This window comes from Pristiophorus japonicus, chromosome 13, assembly GCF_044704955.1.
Source record: "Pristiophorus japonicus isolate sPriJap1 chromosome 13, sPriJap1.hap1, whole genome shotgun sequence".
NCBI classification, from domain to species: Eukaryota; Metazoa; Chordata; class Chondrichthyes; family Pristiophoridae; genus Pristiophorus; species Pristiophorus japonicus.
In genome coordinates this window covers 183,451,782-183,467,582 of record NC_091989.1, presented here as the reverse complement: position 1 = coordinate 183,467,582, position 15,801 = coordinate 183,451,782, and the positions used below count along the sequence as shown (strand labels likewise).

General features: G+C 45.0%; 1 protein-coding gene across 2 annotated transcripts in view; it reads left to right on the top strand.

Annotated features, from left to right (window-relative positions):
- LOC139278367 (cadherin-8-like) overlaps positions 1–15,801 on the top strand; it is a 221,791-nt gene that overhangs the window by 5,512 nt on the left and 200,478 nt on the right. The window lies entirely within an intron of this gene.

Here is a 15,801-nt window from a genome sequence, read left to right as displayed (position 1 = left end):
AAAGCGCATGGTATTGGGGGTAATATACTGACGTGGATAGAGAACTGGTTGGCAGACAGGAAGCAGAGAGTCGGGATAAACGTGTCCTTTTCCGAATGGCAGGCAGTGACTAGTGGGGTGCCACAGGGCTCAGTGCTGGGACCCCAGCTATTTACAATATACATCAATGATTTGGATGAAGGAATTGAGTGTAATATCTCCAAGTTTGCAGATGACACTGAACTGGTGGCGGTGTGAGCTATGAGGAGGATGCTAAGAGGCTGCAGGGTGATTTAGACAGGTTAGGTGAGTGGGCAAATGCACGGCAGATGCAGTATAATGTGGATGATTGTGAGGTTATCCACTTTGGAGGCAAAAACGTGAAGACAGAATATTATCTGAATGGTGGCAGATTCGGAAAAGGGGGGATGCAATGAGACCTGGGTGTCATGGTTCTTCAGTTAATGAAATTTGGCATACAGGTACAGCAGGCGATAAAGAAGGCAAATGGTATGTTGGCCTTCATAGCTTGGGGATTTGAGTATAGGAGCAGGGAGGTCTTACTGCAGTTGTACAGGGCCTTGTTGAGGCCTCACCTGGAATATTGTGTTCAGTTATGGTCTCCTAATCTGAGGAAGGATGTTCTTGCTATTGAGGGAATGCAGCGAAGGTTCACCAGACTGGTTCCCAGGATGGCTGGACTGACATATGAGGAGAGACTGGATCAACTGGGCCTTTATACATCGGAGTTTAGAAAGATGAGAGGGGATCCCATAGAAACATACAAGATTCTGACGGGACGGGACAGGTTAGATGCAGGTAGATTGTTCCCGATGTTGGGGAAGTCCAGAACCAGGGGACACAGTCTTCGGATAAGGGGTAGGCCATTTAGGACTGAGATGAGGAGAAACTTCATCACTCAGAGATTTGTTAACCTGTGGAATTCTCTGCCGCAGAGAGTTGTTGATGCCAGTTCATTGGATATATTCAAGAGGGAGTTATATATGGCCCTTATGACTAAGGCGATCAAGGGGTATGGAGATGAAGCAGGAAAGGGGTACTGAGGGAATGCTCAGTCGTGATCTTATCGAATAGTGGTGCAGGCTTGAAGGGCCGAATGGCCTACTCTTGCATCTATTTTCCATGTTTCTATGTTTCTAATAAGACCTTGCTAGGTTTCTACCTCAACTCCACTTTCCCGCCCGATCCCCATATCCCTTGATTCCATTCATGTCCAAAAATCTATCGATCTTTGTCTTGAATATACTCAATGACTGAGCATCCACAGCCCTCTGGAGTAGAGGATTGCAAAGATTCACCACCCTCTGAGTGAAGAAAATTCTCCTCATCTCAGTCCTAAAACCGAGGATAAGGGGTAAGCCATTTAGGACCGAGATGAGGAGAAACTTCTTCACTCAGGGATTTGTGAACCTGAGGAATTCTCTACCACAGAAATTTGTTGAGGCCAGTTCATTAGATATATTCAAAAGGGAGTTAGATGTGGCCCTTACGGCTAAAGGGATCAAAGGGTATGGTGAGAAAGCAGGAATGGGGTACTGAAGTTGCATGATCAGCCATGATCATATTGAATGGTGGTACAGGCTTAAAGGGCCGAATGGCCTACTCCTGCACCTGTTTTCTATGTTTCCATGTTTCTATGTTTCTAACTGGCCGACTCCTTATCCTGAGACTGTGACCCCTGGTTCTAGATTCTCCAGCCAGGGGAAACAGCCAAGTTCTAATTCTTGAACAATTTATGGTGGGATTATGAGCTCGCATTCTCTGGTATTAATAGCCCAGGCCTCTGGATTACTCGCCCAGCAACATACTGCACTGCCAAGTGCCAATTTCAGCGGGAGGGTAGTAAAACTGTCCTTGGTGTCCATTGGCTGGGGTGAGGAAAAGCCATCCCGGATCCTAATCGCCATCCAGTGAATGGAAGACTGCGCATTGGTGAATGAGGGGAGGTCACAGCAGGGCTCAACCGTGATGCTCACGGCATGGGAAGACCTTGCTGCCCCTTGTTCTAAACTCTCCAGCTGCTCAGCATCCACCCTGTCAAGCCCGCTAAGAATTTTATATGTTTCAATGAGATCACCTCTCATTCCTCTAAACTTCAGAGAATATAGGCGTATTCTACTCAAACTCTCCTTCCAGGACAATCCTCTCATCCCAGGAATAACTTATCAGGCAAAAACATTGGTGTACAGGACAGTATAAGTGGGTTCAAGAGATGTGTATCTGGAGAGCGAAGGAATTGAAAGAAAGAACGACTTGCATTTATATAGCGCCTTTCACGACCACCAGACGTCTCAAAGCGCTTTACAGCCAATTCGGTTCTTTTGGAGTATAGTCACTGTTGTAATGTGGGAAAAGCGGCAGTCAATTTGCGCACAGCAAGCTCCCACAAACAGCAATGTGATAATGAGCAGATAATCTGTTTTTGTTGATTGAGGGATAAATAGGACATCGGGGATAACTCCCCTGCTCTTCTTCGAAATAGTGCCATGGGATCTTTTACGTCCACTTGAGAGAGCAGGTTATCGTCTTATCTGAAAGAACGGCATCTCGGACAGTGCAGCGCTCCCCCAGCAGGGCACTGGGGGTGTCAGCCTCAATTTATGTGCTCAAGTCTCTGGAGTGGGACTTGACTCAGAGGCGAGAGTGCTAGCCACTGAGCCACAGCTGACACTTTATTGAGAGATGTAATAGGAAGGTGGGTAAATGACATTGATCTATCAAAAAAGAGCTGGGCTTAGTGAGACTGTTGGATATCCCCTGTTCCTATAAATCCTTGTCTTCCTGGTTATAGACTGCTTGCAGGTTGTCGTGACTTTAAAACTGGGCTTTTGTTCATCATTAGCTTGTCTAGCAATGTCAGTTTGGTAGTGCCGTTGCCTCTAGATCGGAAGATTTTGGGTTGAACCCTTAAGAACTGAGCGTATAATCTCAGCCGACACTGGACAAATGGAGTGTTCAACTGTCAGGAGGTGGCTTCTTTTAGCCGAGAAGGTAAACAAAGTTTGCCGATTTCGGCAGTGCCGGAAAACATTAATGATTAATAAAGAACAGGGAGGCTTACCAGTCATTTCAAAATGTATTTTTTTGGGGTATGTTGCCGAATTTGATGACAACTTTTAAAGATGAAAATAAATGCCCTTTACCACTTTCAGTGGGCAGTTGTATTGATGTTAACCGACTGAGTAGAGCAGCTTTCTGGCAACAGTTGGGAAGGGGCGGTTACACTGCCGTACCATGTAATGAATGTCATATCCCGCTGGGGTGTAAAAGAGTGTTTTCATCTGACAGGGTGATCACAGCAGTCACTGCATCCATCTTATTTAGCAAGTGTACGTGAGAATGAGAATTTATCACCTCAAAGTTTATTCCCATGCTTGTGATATAAGTGATGCTTTTTGCAATTTTCACAGAAGCAATAAATGTGTATGTTGTGGCATAAAGCGTTCTGATCTAGGGCCACCATCTTGGCACGATGCCCCAAACTCTCGGCTGATCGATGCTCTGTCCAACTGAGACATGTACACCAGGCAGGTCCAAGGTTTCATTAGGTTGTAGATCTCAGCTGAGGCAGCTGTATAGACACTCGAATCAAGTAATAAAGTAACGGGTGACACACCCCAGATAGGGAATTCAGGAGAAACTTCTTTACGCAGAGAGTGGTTAGAACTTGGAACTCGCTGCCATAGGGAGTAGTTGAGGCGAATAGTGTAGCATCAAGGGGAAGCTAAATAAGCACACGAGGGAGAAAGAAATACAAGGATATATTGATGAGGTGAGATAAAGAAAGAAAGAAAGACTCGGATTTATATCATCAACATCATCAGCAATCCCTCGGAATCGAGGAAGACTTGCTTCTACTCTTAAAATGAGTTCTCTGATGGCCGAACAGTCCAATACGAGAGCCACAGACTCTGTCACAGGTGGGACATATATTTGCCGAGGGAAAGGGTGGGTGGGACTGGTTTCCCGCACGTTCCTTCCGCTGCCTGCGCCTCTCGCCGTTGAGTTTCGAAGAGCTCAACACCCTCCCGGATGCACTTCCTCCACTTAGGGCGATCTTCGGCCAAGGACTCCCAGATGTCAGTGGTGATGTCGCACTTTATCAGGGAGGCCTTGAGGGTGTCCTTGTAACGTTTCCGCTACCTACCTTTGGCTCGTTTGCCGGGAAGGAGCTCCGCATAGAGCATTTATATAGCGCCATTCACGACCACCAGATGTCTCAAAGTGCTTTACAGCCAACAAAGTACTTTTGGAGTGTAGTCACTATTGTAATGTGGGAGGTGTGGCAGCCAATTTGCGCACAAGCAAGCACCCACAAACAGCAATGGGATAATGACCAGATAATGTTTTTTTGTTATTTTGATTGAGGGATAAATATTGGCCAGGACATCGGGGTTAACTCCCCTGCTCTTCTTCAAAATAGTGCCATGGGATCTTTGATGTCCACTTGAGAGAGCAGACAGGGCCTCGCTTTAACGTCTCATCCAAAAGACGGCACCTCCGACAGTGCAGCACTCCCTCAGCACTGCCCTGGGAGTGTCAGCCTAGTTTTTTGTGCTCAAGTTGCTGGAGTGGGACTTGAACCCACAACTTCTGACTCAGATGAGAGGGTGCGGCCCATTGAGCATAGCAGACAGAAGAATGGGAAGAGGCTCATGTGGAGCATTTGCACTGGCATGGTCTGTTGGGCTGAATGGCCCATTTCTGTGCTGCTAATACTTTGTCATACTTTGCAATACCAGGGGTTGGGTGAAGTGATGAAGAACTGGGTGAGGTACCAGAGAATTGAATGGAAATAATGGAGGGTTGGGTGATAAATTCAGGGAAACAAATCATCACCTTTAGGAAAGGAGGGGAGAATATTGAAGAGAAAGAAGATAAATATTACTTTGTTGTTTAACTACTGAGGGACCATGATGATGGATGAAGGCAGAGTGAGCTCTAAATGATGCTAAATACAAAATAATATCTGACTTGGCAGGGTCTTTATACCTCCAGTGACACCAGTAATAGCAGTGAGAGGACATCCTGTAATTCTGAAGTGTATTGGTCAAACTATGTCTCCACAGCTGCCAATCCAATTACAGTGCATTGAGAAGGGCAACTCAGATTGTAGATTGCTGTGCTGCACACCAGGAAGGAGCTCTGTCCACTACAAACACAGCAATAGGACAGAGCTCTGTCCACCACACCGGAATCAAATTCAGAAAGGCACAAAGCAACTATTTATAGGCATGCTTTGGGAGTCGGAAAAGCAAATATATTGTGCAGTGGAGGCGCTGGTAGCAAGGGATAGAAACTATAGCAATAAAATAGGAAAATTCTCCTTCAGGATGACGTCTGTCAGATTAAGATGTTGGAGTGGTTTGATGCAGACATTTTTATATACATAGGATATACGGCACAGAAACAGGCCATTCGGCCCAACCAGTCCATGCCACCATCATCTTATCCTTCCCCATCTTTCTATTCCTTTCTCCCAGCTTCCCCTTGAATACAGCTATGCTATTCACTTTAACTGCTCCCCGTCTTTGGATGAGGCGTTAAACCGAACTCGCTCCGTCTGCTCTCTCAAGTGGATGTAAAAGGCACTATTTTGAAGAAGAGCAGGGGAGTTACCCCCGGTGTCCTAGGGCCAATATTTATCCCTCAATCTACACAACAAAAATACAGATGATCTGATCACATTGCTGTTTGTGGGAGCTTGCTGTGTGCAAATTGGCTGCCGTGTTTCCTACATTACAACAGTGACTACACTTCCAAAGTACTTCATTGGCCGTAAAGTGCTTTGGGATATCCTGAGATCAGAAAAGGCGCTATTTAAATGCAAGTCCACATTCTCACCACTCTCGGGGTAAAGACGTTTTTTCTGAATTTCCTGTTTGAATTCTTGGTGACTGTCTTATATCGACAGCCTTCGTCTTGCTCTTTTCCACAAGACCTATGGTTCATCACTCAGCATTGTTATCCTTCACCTCACACAATGCAAAGTCAAATTTGGAGATTGCGAGTCTGTAAGAACGCGGAAGCAGGTATCTCTTCTGGAATGGGCATTCCAAGAGGAATGTCTCTTGAGGACGGAATGAATAGCGCTGATGGAGCTCCGTCTTAAAGAAAAGATAATTCTAGGCTAGCCAGGTCTTCATGAGCTTATCAATTTTAAACTCGTGCACTCCATGTTTAATCTCACAACTCCAGCCACAGTGGTTCTTCGTCTCTGCTATTCTTGTGACACGACCATCCTATATCAACTGCTGCAGCCTGCTTCTGAGTGAAGGATGCAGTGCAGGTATCAGGTCAGCCTCGGCTTTATTTCACTAAAGGTATTCTGCACGGTCACAAAGGAGGCAAAGGCAGTGGTGAGTAGCGACGCTCGACGAAAAAAAAATAGACCTTTCCTTGATTGACGATCTCCTTCATGTGTGACTGGAGTGATATTTTCCGCAACACAATTAGGTGTCTCCAAGGAGGAGATTAGTCAGATAGGATTGCTGCACTTCACGATACTATAGGGCCTGATCTTCCTTATGTGTGAGCAGAATTCAGCAGTGCTTTGTGAAGGATCCCAGCAATTTTCCAAATGTCACTGGTGAGAGGTGCGCAGTAAAGCAAGACGAGAACTAAACTATGTTGAACCCAGCTTTTCACAATAATTCACACAGAGGCTAAGTTTTGACAAGCGCATATAAAGTACGACTCAGATATTTCTTAATTCTTTGGTCTGTCAGAGCTTGCTTTGATACGTCACTCAGCGTCAATGATTTACACATAATATCTGTTTTTTATTTGAGTCTGATGAATTGCTTATGGCAAGATTAGAACCCTCCTCCATCTTTTCTTTCTGGAGAATTTCCGGACTGATTTCTACATGCCGATTTGCACTGTTTGCAGGCAAAGGTTTTATTATTTCTAACCCGACAATTTAAAATTTGCAATATACAAGATTTGTAATAATGCTTCACCCTTTATTTATTTTTTCGAAGGTTAAGGGAAGGGAAGTGGAGTTGAGCCCAGGATCAGATCAGCCATGATCACATTGAATGGCGGAGCAGGCTCGAGGGGCTGCATGACCTACTCCTGCTCCTATTTCTTCAGTTCTTATGTTCTCCTACGCAGTCTTGATACATTCTCCACTTTCTGCATCCTCGTTATGTATCTCCTGTGTCAGCTGTGGCTCAATGGACAGCACTCTTGCCCCTGAGTCAGAATGTCACCTCGCTCCCGGGACTTGAGTGCAAAATCTAAGCCTGATGTCCCTGTGTAGTACTGATGGAATGCTGTGTCGCAGGTGCCGTCATTCAGATAAGATGTTAAACTGTGGTCTCATGTCGAAGAAGAGAAAGGGAGTTCTCCCCAGTGTCCTGGCCAATATTTATTCCTCAACTAACATCAGTGAAACAGCTGATCTGATCATTATCGCATTGCTGTATGTGGGAGCTTGCTGTGCGCAAATTGGCTGCCGCGTTTCCTACATTACAGCAGTGATTACACTTCAAAAGTACTTAATTGGCTGGAAAGCACTTTGGGACGTCCTGAGGTTATGAAAGGTGCTATATAAATGCAAGTTCTTTCCTTTTCTATTCTCTCATTCTTTCCCAGGATCTCCCAACTCTGAAACTCCTTACCTCCATTGGTCTGTCCTTCCTCCTATGATCTGCAGGCTTCTAAAATCCAAGCTTGTGCACCTCATCCCTACTACTTACAATATCTTACACTTCTATCGCATACTGCGGAAAACGAGTGGACACTGAGATAACAGAATATACTCAAAATCTGAGCCTTCCTCGAGGGCTGTGGAATCTCATTACTACAGGTAGTAAATTATTGTTGGATATTTTCAAAATAATTTTTTTTTTAGTTCCTACTTTTCCTTTCTGGCTGTTTTCTCTCTCTCATTCTTAATCCAATGTATCTCCCCCTCTCTTTATTTCCCTTTCTGTACTTGATTTGGCTCTAATTCACCCGATTTCATTCTCCATCATTCCTCTGTCTTTTTTCAATCCTATAATCTCATTGGTTAAAGAGATAACTATTGGACCCGTCGTTCACTGAGGTCCCATATGCCCCCTTCCCTCCTCCCCCCGCGCCATTATCAGCTCACACGTCCAGCAAGTTATATTCGAGCTGAAGGGTGAGGGAAAAAGTCTAACCAAGAAAGACTTGCATTTATATAGCGCCTTTCACAACCACCAGATGCCTCAAAGCACTTTACAGCCAATGAAGTATTTTGGAAATATCGTCACTGTTGTAATATGGGAAACGCAGCAGCCAATTTGCACACAGCAAGCTCCCACAAACAGCAATGTGATAATGACCAAATAATCTGTTTTGGTATATTGATTGAGGGATAAACATTGGCCAGGACACTGTGGATAACTCCCCTGCTCCTCTTTGAAATAGTGCGATGGGATTTTTTACATCCACCTGAGAGGGTAGACGGGGCCTCGGTTTAACACCTCATCTGAACAACGGCACCTTCGACAGTGCAGCACTCCCTCAGCACTGCACTGGGAGTGTCAGCCTAGATTTATGTGCTCCAGTCCCTGGAGTGGGACTTGAACCCACAACCTTCTGGCCCAGTGGCGAGGGTGCTACCCATTGGGCCACAGCTGTGAGTGCCCCACTCCAGCAAATTCTGTGCCATAAACGGGTGGGAAGACGGAGGAGATGCAAGAGGGGAATCGAACATCATGCATTTCAGAATGGCTCCTGTCAATATTATGTGAGTCAGTGCTTTGGAGAAGCCGCGAGGCTTATATGGCAGTGCCCAAGCTGGGCGAGAGCTAATGCTGATTGAGACAACACGGTGAAAGGGTCAACGTACGGGACACCGTCAAGGCTGCAGAAGAGATGAGAGGAAGTCTGGAAGTGACATGAATGCTTGGGTTTAAAGCTGGTGGGACTAAGGGGAGAATCAGGCAGGTGAGGAGTTACACACTATTGGGTTCCTCTCAGACAATGCGTTTGAGTAGGAGGCAGCACAATGAGATGTTGTTTCAACACAGTGAGAAAGGAGGAAGGAGGAACACAGTGCAGTTGGAGTACGGCAGCAACAAAAGAAGAAAGCGCAGAGGCACAATGCCGATGATAGTGTTGATAAGATATGACAGTCACAAGAAAGGAAAGAGGGAAAGACGTTGGAGACCAGAGGTGACAGTTGGACCATCAGATGTTTCATCAGATGGATCATCTGTCATCGCAGAAACGTTTTCTTGTCTACTGCCCAGAAGGGTGAGGGAACGAGAGACGAGGCTCCCCAAATAAGCGTGTGGAATTCAACTCTTTGTCCTCGCCTCTCCTTCTGCCTTAATCTTGACAATGTTATTGTGGCACGCGGTTTGAAAAGTGCCAGTGATGAAAGGGAACTGAATTATCACGTACAGTGGAAATAATAAGACGTCTGAAAGCTGATGACTGCACATCGACTGATGTTGATTCAGCTCCCACACCCACTCGAACTCTTTGCTGCCAGTTCTTCCGATGATGCATTCAGCACTCACTGTTTAAGCAGCAATATTCCCTCAGGAGGAGGGGGAAAAAAAATCAACAAATGTAAAGAAAAAATGTCAAAGGGGGCACTGTCTTTATTTAATAAAAAAATGCATTGGGACACTGTTCTTTTCCCAAGTGTCCTGGGTTCATATCTAGTCCGAACTGGTGGGAATGAAATTCTTCACAGTCTGGTGGATATAAGAGCACATTGTGCAGTGTCAGCTTGGCTCCTGCTTCTGAGTCAACTGGCTGTGGGTTCAAATCCCACTCCAGGGATCTGAGCACAAAATCTAGGCTGATACTCCAGTGCAGTACTGACGGTAACAGTGTAAGTACCTTTTATAATAAGGAAATGTATGTGCCTGCAACGCCAATCAATCTCTCCGGCCCAGAAAGGGAACAAATAAAACAGTGGAGTCTCACTCCTACAGGTCGTAAATTGTTGCTGGATATTTTTTATTTTAAAATTTACCTGCGCTGCACTGTCAGAAGATGCCAGCCACCTTTAGGATGATGTTGGCCTTGGATACCCAGATGATAAATGATACCCAGACTCCAAGGGTTATGTTACGAGGAGAGATTACACAAATTGTATTCCCGAGAATTTAGAAGGTTAAGGGGTGGTCTGATTGTAGTTTTCAGGATAGTAAGGGGGACAGAGAGGGTAGATAGAGGGAAACTATTTTCGCTGGTTGGGGATTCTAGAACTAGGGGGCATAGTCTAAAAATTAGAGCCAGACCTTTCAGGAGTGAAATTACAAAGGTGGAAGGAGTTTGTAACCCTTTTCTGCAAACAGCAACTGATGCTGGGTCAATTGTTCATTTTAAATCGAAGATTGATAGTTTTCTGGTAACCAAAGGTATTAAGGGATATGGGCCAAAGGCGGGTATATGAAGTAAGATCACAGATCCGCCATAATGTCATTGAATGGCGGAACAGGCTCGAGGAGCTGAATGGCCTCCTCCTGTTCCTATGCTCCTATGTTAAACTAAGGCCCTCTTGGATGGACATAAAAGATGCCATGGCACTTTTTTAAAGAAGAGCAGAGGAGTTCTCCCCGGTGTCCTGACCAATATTTGTCGCTCCACCGCCATCACTAAAATGGATTATCTGGTCATTATCACATTGCTGTTTGTGGAATCTTGCTCTGCGCAAATTGGCTGTCTGTTTCTTTCATTACAGCAGTAACTACGCTTCAAAAGTACTTAATTGGCTTTAAAGAGCTTTGCGGTGTCCTGAGGACATGTCAGCCTGAGTTAGGTGCACAAGCCCAGGTATGGGACTCAATCCCACCACCTTCTAAGCCACCGTCAAGAGTGCTACCACCTGAGCTTAGAAATAAATGACGAATTTGGTGCAAGGTTGTGCAAATCCGGGAGGTGAGGTGATGCAGCATTTGAGCAAGTAAAATTGAAGTCAATGGGAATCATGGGGAATAATCTCCAGTGACCCCTAAAAAAATAAGAGGCAACACTGACTGGTGCCCGAGCCACCACCTTAAACAATTACTCCCTCCACCACCGGCGCACCGTGGCTGCAGTGTGTACCATCTACAAGATGCACTGCAGCAACTCGCCAAGGCTTCTTCGACAGCAAAGGCCAAACCCGCGACCTCTACCACCTGGAAGGACGAGGGCAGCAGGCGCATGGGAACACCACCACCTGCAAGCTCCCCTCCAAGTCACACATCATCCCGACTTGGAAATGTATCGGCCGTTCCTTCATCGCCGCTGGGTCAAAATCCTGGAACTCCCTCCCTAACAGCATTGTGGGAGCACCTTCACCACACGGGACTGCAGCTGTCCAAGAAAGCGGCTCACCACCACCTTCTCAAGGGGCAATTAGGGACGGGCAATAAATGCTGACTTTGCCAGTGACGCCTAAATTCCATGAATGAAAAAAAGAAGTGGAAGTATTTCCCAGTGCTAACGTCCTTCAGCTCTTGAACATATATCTCATGACAGAAGGATCGCATTTGCAAAATATTCCCCCAGATTTGTCTGTTGAAAAATGTCACTGCATTTCAATAGTCATTATGTCGTTAGTACGTGTGATGACTGCAAGTAAAGTGACACCTCTGTCCTTTCCCAGGTATAAAGGGACACTGTCCATGACAACTTCTGTCATTCTTCTCTTGTACTTTTTTTGTCTTCTCACCATTTTCTCTCCCGAACTTCCCGCCAATGAAGGCTGGGCTATGGTTCCATGGGCACTGGGTGCCTCACCCAGTTGGTTCAGTGTTGACAGTGTGATGTCGGCAAGGCTATATAGGGCATTAGAGTAGAGCCCTTGCCCAGCCTTTACAAACTTACACTTCCATCAGGGGCATAATTTGGATAGTTGTTATTTTTTGCTCATCCCTAATTGCCTTGGAGAAGGAGGTGGTGAGCCATTATTTCAGAGGGCAGTTAACATCAATCATCTTGCTGTGGGTCTGGAGTCACATATAGGTAAGGACGGAGGATTTCCTTCCCTCAAGGACATTAGTGAACCAGATGGGTTTTTATGACAATCATGGTAACCATTACCGATACTAGCTTTTTATTCCAGATTTATCTATTATTTTATTTATTAACTGAATTTAAATTCCCCAGCTGCCATAGTGGGATTTGAACTCAGGTTCCCAAATCATTAGACCAGGCCTCTGGATTACTAGTCCAGTGAAATAACGACATTACAACAGTGACTACTCTCCAAAAGTACTTCATTGGCTGTAAAGTGCTTTGAGACATCCAGTGGTCATAAAAGGCGATATATTAATGCAAGGACCCTGGGCAATTTTCTACTCGTGTTGCCCCTACCGCCATCCCAACTGAGTCCAGGCGACTCAGCATAAACTAGCCTGGAACATTCAATGGCCCAGTTTCCTCACTGCAGAAACTCACTGAGCTATCACGTGTGTTCTGTCTGACTGATTTAAAAGAAGGAGAGGGCGGTCAAGATACGACAAATGCATTGAAAAAGTGAAAGAAAGACTTTCAATGATGCGCTTGTGAATTACATCTCAAAGCACATCACATACAATCAAATTACTTTGAAATGCAATGACTTACTATTATAGAGAGGCACAGCAGCCATTTAATGCATGACAGGATCCCATAAATAGCAATGAGATGAATGGCCAGGGAAACTGTGCTTTGTTTTTTCTGGCAGCTTTGGTTGATGAAGGAATATTTGTTATGCTTCTCCCACCAGAAAGCCCCCTTACATTTCTTGAAACAATATCATGGTTTCTTCTCATCCAAAGGACTGACTCAGAGGTGACAATGCAACCCATGGAGCTATGTTGGCAGTGGCCAGCTCATAACTTGCAGCAGTGTTATTAACAGCCAAAGCGCTTAATATCATTAAATTAGACATTCTGTATTGCCACTTCATCTCAAATGAATGGTGCACAGCAAGCAGATCCATCAGCGTCTGGTAGGCAAAATATGGGTTAATATTCTGGGAAAGGCCCATTCATCAGAATTGATTCTGGAGAAGAATCTCACTTTAAATATTATCACTCCTCCGATGCATCTGTCTCGAAGTCAGATAGAATCATAGAAATTTATGGCACAAAAGTGTGCTGGCCGAACAGAGCGATCCAGTCTACTCCCACTTTCCAGCTCTTGGTCCGTAGCCCTGTGGGTTACGGCTCTTCAAGTGCATATTCAAGTACTTTTTAAATGTGTTGAGGGTTTCTGCCTCTACCACTCTTTCACGCAGTGAGTTCCAGACCCCCACCACACCCTCTGGGTGAAAAGAAATTCTTCTCAACGTCCCTCTAATCCTTCTACCAATTACTTTAAATTTTTACCCCTGGTTATTGATCTGTCTGCTAAAGAAAGAATGAAAGCAAGAATTGCACTTAAATAGCGCCTTTCACAACCACTGGATATCTCAAAGCGCTTTACAGCCAATTAAGTACTCTTGGAGTGTAGTCACTGTTACAATGTAGCCAATTTGCACACAGCAAATTCCCACAAACAGCAATGTGATAATGACCAGATAATCTGTTTTAGTGATGTTGATTGAGGGATAAATATTGGCCCCCAAGACACCGGGGATAACTCCTCTGCTCGTCTTCGAAATAGTGGCCATGGGATATTTTACATTAACCTGAGAGGCCCCGGTTTAATGTCTCATCCGAAAGATGGCACCTCCGACAGTGCAGCGCTCCCTCAGCACTGTTGAGAAATGGATCCTTCCTCTCCGCTCTATCCAGGCCCCTCATAATTTTATACGCCGCAAATAAGTCTCCCCTCAGCCTCCTGTTCCAAAGAAGACAAAACCCAGCCTCGCCAAGATAATGGAGTTGAACATCTTTGGAACCATTGAAACATAGAAACATAGAAACATAGAAAATAGGTGCAGGAGTAGGCCATTCGGCCCTTCGAGCCTGCAGCACCATTCTATAAGATCATGGCTGATCATTCACCTCAGTACCCCTTTCCTGCTTTCTCTCCATACCCCTTGATCCCGTTAGCCGTAAGGGCCATATCTAACTCCCTCTTGAATATATCCAACAAACTGGCATCAACAACTCTCTGTGGTAGAGAATTCCACAGGTTAACAACTCTCTGAGTGAAGAAGTTTCTCCTCATCTCGGTCCTAAATGGCTTACCCCTTATCCGTAGACTATGTCCCCTGGTTCTGGACTTCCCCAACATCGGGAACATTCTTCCTGCATCTAACCTATCCAATCCCATCAGAATTTTATACGTTTCTATGAGATCTCTTCTCATCCTTCTAAACTCCAGTGAAAGAACAATTTTATGTTGCGATGGGGGAGAATTACAGATCTTTCCAGGAGGATGAGATATAATGGATCAAATGTCCTTCCTCCGTTACAGTTGTCAGGCGATCTTCCTTGTTCCTTTCAGATGCTGACAGACCTGCTGCATATTTCCAACATTTTCTGTTGATATTTCAATAACTCTTTAATATGTTGGAATGAAGCTGAAGAATTAAGACTACCCTCCTGGTTATTCTGTTATTGCAGCTTAGTTAGGTATCAGGCCCTTTGCAATTACCACCCCCTGAAACGTGCACCTGGAGACTACTTTTCAACGCTATTTAAAAAATGAAACAGGAAAACAGCCCCTTTCTTTGTGCGCTATCTCTATTCCCCGTTTAATATAAGTTTTCTCCAGAGATTTGAAATGGAGTCAGTGTGTTACCTGTACATCGTCAAATCATTGAGGCACTATCTCATTTTTTTCCTGATCACACTGGGGCCAAGACCTTCCAACACGCCTTAGCAATCGAATGAAAAGTCACAAAGCACATAATAGCAAGGGAAATCAAGTTTTGCGGGTGATGTATAAAATTATGTGGGGCCTAGATAGAGTGAATAGGAAGGACCTATTTCCCTCAGCAGAGGGGTCAACAACCAGGGGGCTTAGATTTAAAGTAATTGGTTGGAGGTTTAGAGGGGATTCTAGCGGAAATTTTTTCACCCAGAGGGTGGTGGGGGTCTGGAACTCACTGCCTGAAAGGGTGGTAGAGGCAAAAACCCTCACCACATTTAAAAAGTACTTGGGTGTGCACTTGAAGTGCCGTAACCTGCAGGGCTACAGACCAAGAGATGGAAAGTGGGATTAGGCTGGATAGCTCTTTGTCGGCCGGCATGGACACGATGGGCTGAATGGCCTCCTTCCATACTGTAAATTTCTATGAGTGTAGGTAAACAGCTCTCTTCCAGCAGAACTGTCCGTGGGTTTCCATTTGTCAATGGCCATGAGAATGGTCTTCCTAAAGGCCCCAGGACTCCGGCCAGCTCCACCAACCAGTAGGGTTGACAATTCTCTTTGGACCCATTCCCGGAGCTTTTTTCATTTGACCTCATGCCTCGAACCTCCCATTCCCTCATTCCCACCATCGGTCACTCAACATGTCCTTTTTCATCACGCACCGCTAACCCACAGCCAATTGGAAATTAAATAGGCTCTTTGTTATCCAATTGGGTGATTCTTGACTGTCAGTCAAACAGCCTTGTTTCCCCAGCGTTCAATATTTTTGATAACTAGTAAACAGAAGTGTTCAAAGAAAAACAACAATTTTTTTATTGCCCCTATGATCTTTCTCCTGGGTTTTGCTCACAGCAGTGTCCTGGAGGTTAGTCTTTTATTCCTGGAAATTCCAGGGCAATCCAGGTTTAAACAACCTGTTGTGGCACTGAAGAAGTATCAGAACCAGGTTGGATGAACGATTCACCACTTATATTTTTATGTTGTTTTATATTTTGGTTCACTCCATTGTAATGTTCCTGACTGCCATTTTGTGTTGGGCAGGCGGATTGTCCAATATGCACAGGAAGCAAACGG